The sequence below is a fragment of the Schistocerca americana genome, chromosome 6 (genome assembly GCF_021461395.2).
Source record: "Schistocerca americana isolate TAMUIC-IGC-003095 chromosome 6, iqSchAmer2.1, whole genome shotgun sequence".
NCBI classification, from domain to species: domain Eukaryota; kingdom Metazoa; phylum Arthropoda; class Insecta; order Orthoptera; family Acrididae; genus Schistocerca; species Schistocerca americana.
This window is the reverse complement of record NC_060124.1, coordinates 18,563,464-18,574,289: the sequence shown is the minus strand read 5'-3', so window position 1 is coordinate 18,574,289 and position 10,826 is coordinate 18,563,464. Positions and strand designations below refer to the sequence as shown.

Sequence of the window (10,826 nt, the reverse complement as noted above, 5' to 3'; positions counted from 1 at the left end):
AGGTGTGACAGGAATATAGCCACTGTCAGTGGTTGCTGGCAGCGATGGACTTGGGAATGTACGGTCGCAAGAAGACTGGGCTCCGGCCAACCACGTAGCACTACATAGAAGGAAGAGCACCGTGACAGCCGTATGACTCTCGCGCATCCCACTGGATCTGCAGCAGCAGATTGGGCAGCAGTTGGAAGCGACCGGCAGACACTACGCATTTGTATACAACTGCTTTCATGTTTGGTTCAATTGGCTCTGAGCACTATGGGACTTACTTAACATCTGAGGTCATCAGTCCCCTAGAACTTAGAACTACTTAAACCTAACGAACCTAAGGACATCACACCCATCCTTGCCCGAGGCAGGATTCGAACCTGCGACCGTAGCGGTCGCGCGGTTCCGGGCTGAAGCGCCTAGAACCGGTCGGCCACCGAGGCCGGCTGATTTCATGTTTGTAACTGCTTATACGAGGGCAGTTCAATAACTAATGCAACACATTTTTTTTCTCGGCCAATTTTGGTTGAAAAAACCGGAAATTTCTTGTGGAATATTTTCAAACATTCCCGCTTCGTCTCGTATAGTTTCATTGACTTCCGACAGGTGGCAGCGCTGTACGGAGCTGTTAAAATGGCATCTGTAACGGATGTGCGTTGCAAACAACGGGCAGTGATCGAGTTTCTTTTGGCGGAAAACCAGGGCATCTCAGATATTCATAGGCGCTTGCAGAATGTCTACGGTGATCTGGCAGTGGACAAAAGCTCGGTGAGTCGTTGGGCAAAGCGTGTGTCATCATCGCCGCAAGGTCAAGCAAGACTGTCTGATCTCCCGCGTGCGGGCCGGCCGTGCACAGCTGTGACTCCTGCAATGGCGGAGCGTGCGAACACACTCGTTCGAGATGATCGACGGATCACCATCAAACAACTCAGTGCTCAACTTGACATCTCTGTTGGTAGTGCTGTCACAATTGTTCACCAGTTGGGATATTCAAAGGTTTGTTCCCGCTGGGTCCCTCGTTGTCTAACCGAACACCATAAAGAGCAAAGGAAAACCATCTGTGCGGAATTGCTTGCTCGTCATGTGGCTGAGGGTGACAATTTCTTGTCAAAGATTGTTACAGGCGATGAAACATGGGTTCATCACTTCGAACCTGAAACAAAACGGCAATCAATGGAGTGGCGCCACACCCACTCCCCTACCAAGAAAAAGTGTAAAGCCATACCCTCAGCCGGTAAAGTCACGGTTACAGTCTTCTGGGACGCTGAAGGGGTTATTCTGTTCGATGTCCTTCCCCATGGTCAAACGATCAACTCTGAAGTGTTTGTGCTACTCTTCAGAAATTGAAGAAACGACTTCAGCGTGTTCGTAGGCACAAAAATCTGAACGAACTTCTCCTTCTTCATGACAACGCAAGACCTCACACAAGTCTTCGCACCCGAGAGGAGCTCACAAAACTTCAGTGGACTGTTCTTCCTCATGCACCCCACAGCCCCGATCTCGCACCGTCGGATTTCCATATGTTTGGCCCAATGAAGGACGCAATCCGTGGGAGGCACTACGCGGATGATGAAGAAGTTATTGATGCAGTACGACGTTGGCTCCGACATCGACCAGTGGAATGGTACCGTGCAGGCATACAGGCCCTCATTTCAAGGTGGCGAAAGGCCGTAGCATTGAATGGAGATTACGCTGAAAAATAGTGTTGTGTAGCTAAAAGATTGGGTAATAACCTGGTGTATTTCAATGCTGAATAAAACAACCCCTGTTTCAGAAAAAAAATGTGTTGCATTACTTATTGAACTGCCCTCGTAATTACGATGTACAATTGAGCACCAGGTGATGATTCTCGGTTGTCACTGTGGCAATTTATGATCCATCTTTTTCTTCCTTCAGTATCACATAGAAATCTAAACACGGGAAGACAAATTTTTGCAATGGCTAGTGCAGTTTACAGCCGAGCAGCCACCCACTTTTGCGACGATTTCGTCAATGCGTGTAATCGGAAATCACCACTCACATCGTGACTCATTTGTATACTTTGAGGAGAACATGGCGGACATTTGGAGCTGTGGCTGACTCATGCTTGTCTTGGGATAAACCTTGGTTGCAGTCCTGTGGTTTTATTTCTCCTGCGGTTATCGCGATAATGTTGCTGTCCTCTCCGTGAGTGGCAGCAGCAACGTGTATCGATACTAGCACTGCTGTACTATCTTTGGTGTGGTGGATATAGTTTCTGGCTGGGCGGTGTGTGACCAGTCGGTCAGTTGGTGTGGAGCAGCAAGGAATTCTCCGTCAGGCGTACTCTGGTCGGGGCCGCTGGCGGTGTGGACGCGCGGTTGGAGTGTGAGGTGCTACTTGAGAGTTCTACGAAGTTCGTCACTCCTAGGTTCTTGAACATGACAGCTGAGTCCTCACTTAACCTAATATCGAGCCTCAACCGTTTGCATTTCTTCGTTTGATCTTGGTTGTCGCTTCAGGGACATTACCGCGAGCAACAACGTTTGTGTATTCGAGTCCGCTAAGATTCCAGCCGTCTTCCTGTGGAGTTTAACTTAATTATCCCCGGTCATTGACGTTGAAAAGCGGTATCTTCTGCCTTGTGGCCGTTGACGTTCCGGTTACCTGCTCTGACTGTTCACGTAATGTTCGGCAGTCTGTTTTCCTCGTTGCGTTGTTGCTGTCCAGCGCGACGTGTAGTTCGACAGCTGAGGTGTTGGTCGTTGTGGGCGCCAATATTCTGTGTGTCATTGTATTGAAATCTTTTCGTTGTTTTGCTGGTTGCGTGGAGCGTTGCCTTCAGATTAAGAAGTCGCTGGACAGGCTGCCTGTCTCACCTAAACGGGCGTTAGCGTTACGGTTTTACCTATTTGGTTGATGTGTGGCCTTCACACGAGTATTAATATCTCTTAAATTAATTTTCATGTCTTGCCCTTAAGGCATGAGATTGTTATTCTTTTATATGGGGTCTTCAGCCGAATTTTGCATGAAATGTCATAAGATAAGGCCTTCTGCCTTTTGACTAAAACTCTTCTTATTGTTTAATGTGCGGCCTCCAGCCAAGTTCCATTAAAATTAAATTGCTAAGGCTTTCAGCCGGTTTATATTGAAGATTTAGAAAAAATTTTTTGGTGAAACCTCCAGAAGAACCTTGTATTTCAATTTCTTGCTTAGAACTTGTGTCATTGATTTTGAGTGTGGCCTTCAGCTGATCTAAAGTTAATCAAAGGTGGTCGATTAAAGTTTTGAGTGTTCTGCATCCTTGTTGTAATGTTGTGTGTTGATAAATAAAGTTTGCATGTTGAGTGCATCTGACAGCAACTTCTTTTGGCCCCTTTACTTACTTACTTATTCACTCACTGGTCATACCGGAGTCGAGAGGCCATTACCGCAGCAACGTATTTTCGCCATCTGTCCCCGTCTTGGGCTATTTCCTTCCATTCACCTTCAATACCCAGGCTCCTCAAATCAACCTTCACATTGTCCTCCCATCTACGCCTCGGTCTCCCCACAGGACGTTTTCCTTCTAGGTGCCCTACCAGTACTCTGCGCGCTGCCCTGCCCTCATCCATTCGAGCTACGTGACCCGCCCATCACAGCCTATGTGATTTAATAACACTGGTTATGTCAGGGCTTGAATAGAGTTCGTGAACCTCTTCGTTATGCAGTTTTCGCCACTCTCCGCTAATGTCATCCCTTTTTGCTCCGAAAATTTTCCTCAAAATTTTGTTTTCAGATACTCGAGACGGCTTTTCATTTTGCACAGTGAGAGACCAAGTCTCACACCCATACAGCATAACTGGTAGAATGATAGTTTTGTATATTCTAATCTTTAAATTCCTAGACAATATCCGTGATGAAAGTAATCTATTCAGTGAGAAGTAGCACGCATTTCCCGCAGGTAATCTCTTCTTCAGTTCGGATTCAATCTCATTTCTCGAAGTGATGTCCACGCCTAGAAACTTAAATGTGTTCATTTTTTCAAACTGCGTGTCACCAACTCATAACATTTCCTGATCCACTGCTGTTGACATTCTAATAGTAACCAGGTATTTAGTTTTGTCTTCACTTATCCTTAGACCTACATCTTCACTAGCCTTGATTAACGCATTCGCATTTGCTGTTACAGATTCTTTCCTATCGCTAATGATGCTTAGATCGTCTGCATACCCTAATATCTTAATATTTCCATTCAACTCCACACCCTCTGAATTACCTGCTGCCAGTCGTACAATATATTCTAGGACTAAATTAAAAAGTAGCTGAGACAGGGTATCCCCCTGCTTAAGTCCGTTCTTTATTACAAATTCTTCTGACTCGATTTCCCCTTTGCACAACCTAATCCGCTCTGTCCTGCTACCGCAGGCATTTCACAGTTCAACTCACGTTGTAGGAGCCTTAGGACTCGCTGGCCAGTTTAAATCGAGTGTGCAGAGTTCATTTCCGATCTCTGCAGGGTACGCGCCACAGACGGCAATGGCCGCATGCAGGCTCGGCCCTTCCGCGCCACTGCCCGCGGCCCTGACGATGCAGCGGCAGCGGGGGACTGCCGGCCGCTGGCATAGGAGCTCTGGGGCAGGCAGCGGGCTCCGTCAAGACGCCGGCTCGAGTTGCACGCGGCCGGACCCACCACAATGCGACTGTGGCGTTTTTATTCAAATGCCTCGTTTGTAGCCATCAGCGGGCCCGAGTGTCCGTTGTAACCTGAGGCCGACTCAATGTAAATAATAAAAGGCGCCCGGGACGTGGGCCGGGGGGGGGGGGGGGGCAGGGGACTGGTGCGTCTTCCTTTCTGCCGCCGCTGGCTTTGTCCGGAGCCGCTGCTCTCCTGTCCTCTGCGAGGCACACGGTTCCGCGAGCTCACCGTGGACAGGGAAATGCAAGAAAACGTCCACGTGACGGCTGTCACCGTCTCACTACGTGCTGAGTACTTCACATGGAACACCAAGCATTTAATGTCAGCACTAACAAAGGGACCGCGCCTGCTCCTCGTTACCAGTTTCGTCCAAAGTTAAGGTGCACGTAGGGCTTGGCCAGAAGTGAAAGTGACAGAAGTGGGTACTCCAGACGACCAAGCATTTACAAGAAATAGCATTTTTTGACGTGGGTTGGGAGAGGCATGAGCTCTTTATGTTAGCGTTATTACCAGGTAGCGGCTGGCGGTGCGGAAAGAGTTGTTGTTGTTGTGGTCTTCAGTCCTGAGACTGGTTTGATGCATCTCTCCATGCTACTCTATCCTGTGCAAGCTTCTTCATCTCCCAGTACCTACTGCAACCTACATCCTTTTGAATCTGCTTAGTGTATTCATCTCTTGGTCTTCCTCTACGGTTTTTACCCTCCACGCTGCCCTCCAATACTAAATTGGTGATCCCTTGATGCCTCAGAACATGTCCTACCAACCGATCCCTTCTTCTAGGGGCCACAAACTTCTCCTCAGTCCTATTCAATACCTCCTCATTAGTTATCTCATCTACCCATCTAATCTTCAGCATTCTTCTGTAGCACCACATTACGAAGGCTTCTATTCTCTTCTTGTCCACACTATTTATCGTCCATGTTTCACTTCCATACATGGCCACGCTCCATACAAATACTTTCAGAAACGACTTCCTGACCCTTAAACCTATACTCGATGTTAACAAATTTCTCTTCTTCAGAAACGCTTTCCTTGCCATTGCCAGTCTACATTTTATATCCTCTCTACTTCGACCATCATCAGTTATTTTGCTCCCCAAATAATAAAACTCCTTTACTACTTTAAGTGTCTCATTTCCTAATCTAATTCCCTCAGTATCACCCGACTTAATTCGACTACATTCCATTATCCTCGTTTTGCTTTTGTTGATGTTCATCTTATATCCTCCTTTCAAGACACTATCCGTTCCGTTCAACTGCTATTCCAAGTCCTTTGCTGTCTCTGACAGAATTACAATGTCATCGGCAAACCTCAAATTTTTTATTTCTTCTCTATGGATTTTAATATCTACTCCGAATTTTTCTTTTGTTTCCTTCACTGCTTGCTCAGTATAAAGATTGAATAACATCGGAGATAGGCTACAACCCTGTCTCACTCCCTTCCCAACCACTGCTTCCCTTTCATGTCCCTCGACTCTTATAACTGCCATCTGGTTTCTGTATAAATTGTAAATAGCCTTTCGCTCCCTGTATTTTACCCCTGCCACCTTCAGAATTTGAAAGAGAGTATTCCAGTCAACATTGTCGAAAGCTTTCTCTAATTCTACAAATGCTAGAAACGTAGGTTTGCCTTTCCTTAATCTTTCTTCTAAGATAAGTCGTAAGGTCAGTATTGCCTCACGTGTTCCAACATTTCTACGGAATCTAGACCGATCTTTCCCGAGATCGGCTTCTACTAGTTTTTCCCATTCGTCTGCAAAGAATTCGCGTTAGTATTTTGCAGCTGTGGCATATTAAACTGATTGTTCGGTAATTTTCACATCTGTGAACACCTGCTTTCTTTGGGATTGGAATTATTATCTTCTTCTTGAAGTCTGAGCGGAAAGAGTACAGAACGGTAATCTGACCGTTCTGGGGTTGAGTCCCTAAGCAGAAACAGTTTCTTTTACTTTCAATGTTTAACATTATTTACACTGAAAATAAACCAGAATAAAGCTCAGTGCATGGTGTTTATTAATATTTTCATAAAAGCCATCAAAAGGAAAGGACTACGTCTTCAGGCCACGAGTGGCCTGCCGGGAGCATCCGACCGCCGTGTCATCCTCGGTGGAGGATGCGGATAGCAGGGGCGTGGGGTCAGCACACCACTCTCTCGGTCGTAAGATGGTATTCTTGATCGAAGCCGCTACTGTTCGGTCGAGTATCTCCTCAATCGGCATCACGAGCCTGAGTGAACCCCGAAAACGGCAACAGCGCATGGCGGCCCGGACGGTCACCCATCCAAGCGCCGACCACGCCCGACAGCGCTTAACTTCGGTGATCTCACGGGAACCGGTGTATCCTCTGCGGCAAGGCCGTTACCTATCAAAAGCAAAGGTAATGGAATTTTTTTTATTGCAAATAAGTTTTCAACAAGTGACTGTACTTGCAGCAACTAACTTTCAAAGAGGTATTGCAATTAAAGCGTACATGACTTCGCATCCCGTTTCTTTCATTTAGCTTTGAGCAGACTTCGACGACTGTCCGCAAACAGAAGGTTATCAGTGTAGGTGAAATGCTGTCATCGGTAGAGAGAAACAAACCATATCGCGATAAGACTGCATCGGAATAGCCTCCCATCGTACATCACCAGCACGTGGTTTTTCTGACAAACTCTCTGATGCCAGAGAACCTATCATGAATGTAAACTATGTTTGTTTTCCTACAGAAACGAGATGCTCGGACAGTTACTGCTTCCACCGTTTTTACGATGAATGTCACTCCAGTACACGTAAATCATCAACTGTAAAGTGTGTCTGCAGCTCGTGGTCGTGCGGTAACGTTCTCGCTTCCCGCACCCTGGTTCCCTGGTTCGATTCCCGGCGGGGTCAGGGATTTTCTCTGGCTCGTGGTGACTGGGTGTTGTGTGATGTCCTGAGGTTAGTTAGGTTTAAGTAGTTCTAAGTTCTAGGGGACTGATGACCATAGATGTTAAGTCCCATAGTGCTCAGAGACATTTTGAACTGTGAAGTGAATCTAATTTTATATACCAAAGTCTCCTATGCATCTTACAGTCTCTCCCTAGAAATTTATTCGGAATCCCAAATTTCTCTCTGTCTTTCCTTCTATGCACTTTATGAAAATAGTAATGAATACAACGCAGTGAGCACTATTTCAGTTTATTTGAGTTTAAGTAACGTAAGAACTGAAAATAAGAATAACTGTTTCTCCGTAGGGACGCGATCCCACTACCGTCGGATTAATAGTTCTGTACTCCTCCCTCCTAATGAGCCCACTGCCAGCAGAAAAACGTCACAAATTTATTTAACACAAACAATTTACATAAGGCAATGCGCCAAAACGGCTATGTCTCCCAAATGCTACACCATCAGGATTACTCTCTTCCGCCACTCTCACTCCCGGCCAGGCCCTACATACTCCTTGTAAGTAAAGTGTAGAGGTGGTCGTGCGCAACGGGAATGGTAGGGAAAAGCGCTAAGGAGCTGTGTAACCACCCTACTACATTCATTTCTGTATGAAATGCAGCCCAACTTTACCTCCCTCTCTAAAAAATTCTGTCGCCAAAAGTGTGTTCCCATTAAACTATTACCCAACTCGTATGCTAACCTTTGACTGAACAGAACCTAATTTGAACTGAATCGTAAATGATCTGAATGCAACTTGTCTTTGTATTAAATGCGCAACTGAAGTAAAACACTTATCTGGCCGGCCGAGCGGTTCTAGGCGCTTCAGTCTGGAACCGCGCGACCGCTATTGCCGCAGGTTCGAATCCTGCCTCGGGCATGGATATGTGTGATGTCCTTAGGTTAGTTAGGTTTAATTAGTTATAAGTTCTAGGCGACTAATGACCCCAGAAGTTGAGTCGCATAGTGCTCAGAGCCTTTTGAACCATTTTTTTGAACTTACCTGGCCCAAACCGAAATTTCCACATACCTTGTGTCTTGACAACATTATTGCAGATTCCTCGAAAGCACTACAGTAACCAGCAAGCAGGCAGCGGTTAAGTTAGATTTCTATTTCTAAATAAAATTTCCAACTGTTGCATACCACATGAGGTATGCATAATGATAAACAGTGGGGTGGGAGGGTGACTATGGCTATGAAATGATATTTCAAGACAAAGATTCTAGAATGAAGTAGATATTCAAAAAGACAGACTACGCGTGATTTTCACACATAACATACAGGAGAGCTTCTGTGAAGTTTGGAAGGGAGGAGACGAGGTACTGGCGGAATTGAAGCTGTGAGGATGGGGCGTGAGTCATGCTTGGGTAGCTCAGTTGGTAGAGCACTTGCCGCGAAAGGCAAAAGTCCCGAGTTCGAGTCTCGGTCCGGCATATAGGTTTAATCTGCCAGGAAGTTTCAAAGCGAACAATGATTTCAAGAGAATTCTATCTTCCCAGATAATTTCCATTAAAATTAAACAGCTTAATTAGTTAATATGATAATGCATGACACAGGGAAGTGGGGTGGTCTTTCTCTCAGCTCTGAGAAAGTGAACAATTAGCTCCTGATAATCATTTCTACAGTTTAGGTACGCAGTGCTGCAGTCTTACCTCAAATTTCTTGTCTTCAAATAAAACAACATTATTCAAAATTTATATTCCTTTTCCTTTCCAGTCTTCTTCTTTAGCTTTGTCCTGCAGTTTTCGCAGGGTCGGCGTGGCTACAATCGCATTTGGCGTGGTTAATTTGAAGGTGTAGCCAGATGCCCTTCCTGCCGCCACCCCGTACCCCGCAGGACGGAATCAGTGTACCCCAACTGCCTGCGTCTAGAGTAAATCATGAAATAGTGCGAACGTGTTGCAAATGTCTGCGAGTCGTGGTACTGAGGCTGAACGTGGGGACCAGCCGGGTATTCACCTAGTCGGCTGTGGAAAACCGCCAAAAAAACCACATCCAGGCTGGTCAGCACACCGGTCCTCGTCGTTAAACCACCGGGCGGATTCGATCCGAGGCCGGCGCGCCTATCCGAGTCCAGAAAGCACTGCATTAGCGCTCTCGGCAGACCTGGCGTGTCATTCCTCTCACTTTCCAGTATATACATCATATTCATTTTCGCTGTTCTTAACAGCGTCCGTCCCGATATATGAATGGGCAGCTTGACGGACTGCCGTCCTAAGGGGCCCGAGTTCGATTCCCGGCTGGGTCGGGAATTTTCTCCGCCCACGGAGTAGGTGTTGTGTTGTCTTCATCCCCATCCGGCGCCCAGGCCGCCCAATGTGGCGTCGAATGTAGTAAGACCTTCACCAAGGCTGACGGACCTGCCCCGCAAGGGGCCTCCCGGCCAATGACGCCAAACGGTCATTTCCACTTTCTTAACACTAAACCTTTATGCATGTGACAGATACTATCAGAAGTCAACACAGTGCTACTAAGTACGTCCATCACCTACGACATTTCAACTAAGAATGTATCAGACTACGCAGAGGCAAAGACTGTGCCACGACAAGACCAAAGATTGTGTAACAGTAGCGAAGCCTGGTCTCTTTTTGACGTGCACATCGATAACATACAAAAATCGAGAGTACATTACAACTGTTAGAGGCGATTACGCATACGGGGACCCGGGAGTGGTAAGCTATGGAGTCCACTATCAACAGAAAAACTTCACAAATTTATTTAACACAAACAATTTACGTAAGGCAACGCTGGCAACCTAAGCACATTTAATTATTCGACCAAGGAGTTGAAAAATAGTTGTTAAATTGTGTGAAAGCGCCAATAATTAATTTAAACATAACGAACATCAGAGCAGTTTAAGAGCGCCGATAAGATATTGTCAACAAAATTATTAGAAAACATCAATGAATAGACAGCAAAAACCAGCACAGTTTAAGGCAACCATGAAATACACCAAAAATTTGCTTACAAGTGCCAACAAAAAAAAACAGTGAAGCAGACAAGGGCTCAGATGAGCACTGAATAAACTTAATTCGATTAACAAGATTAAGATCCTAGCACGCAGTTTCTTTACGACACCAAAAGGCAGTCCGGTAACAGACCAGAACAAGAAGACACAATCCAGGAAAACTTCGTTCAGAAACTGGTATAAACATATTTACATTCGGCACGGGTCCCAACAAGCCGACCCACTCCATGCAGGTACAATAAGTACTGAGGGATTCGAGTTATAAAACAGGAAAAAATATTACCCCACATTCATTTTAAAATAATTACCTTTAATTTCAGAGAAGGTACCAGCT

General features: G+C 45.9%; 1 pseudogene; it reads right to left on the bottom strand.

The window, feature by feature from the left end:
• Window positions 1-6,864: 6,864 nt before the first annotated feature.
• Window positions 6,865-6,982, bottom strand: LOC124621191 (annotated as a pseudogene).
• Window positions 6,983-10,826: the final 3,844 nt, after the last annotated feature.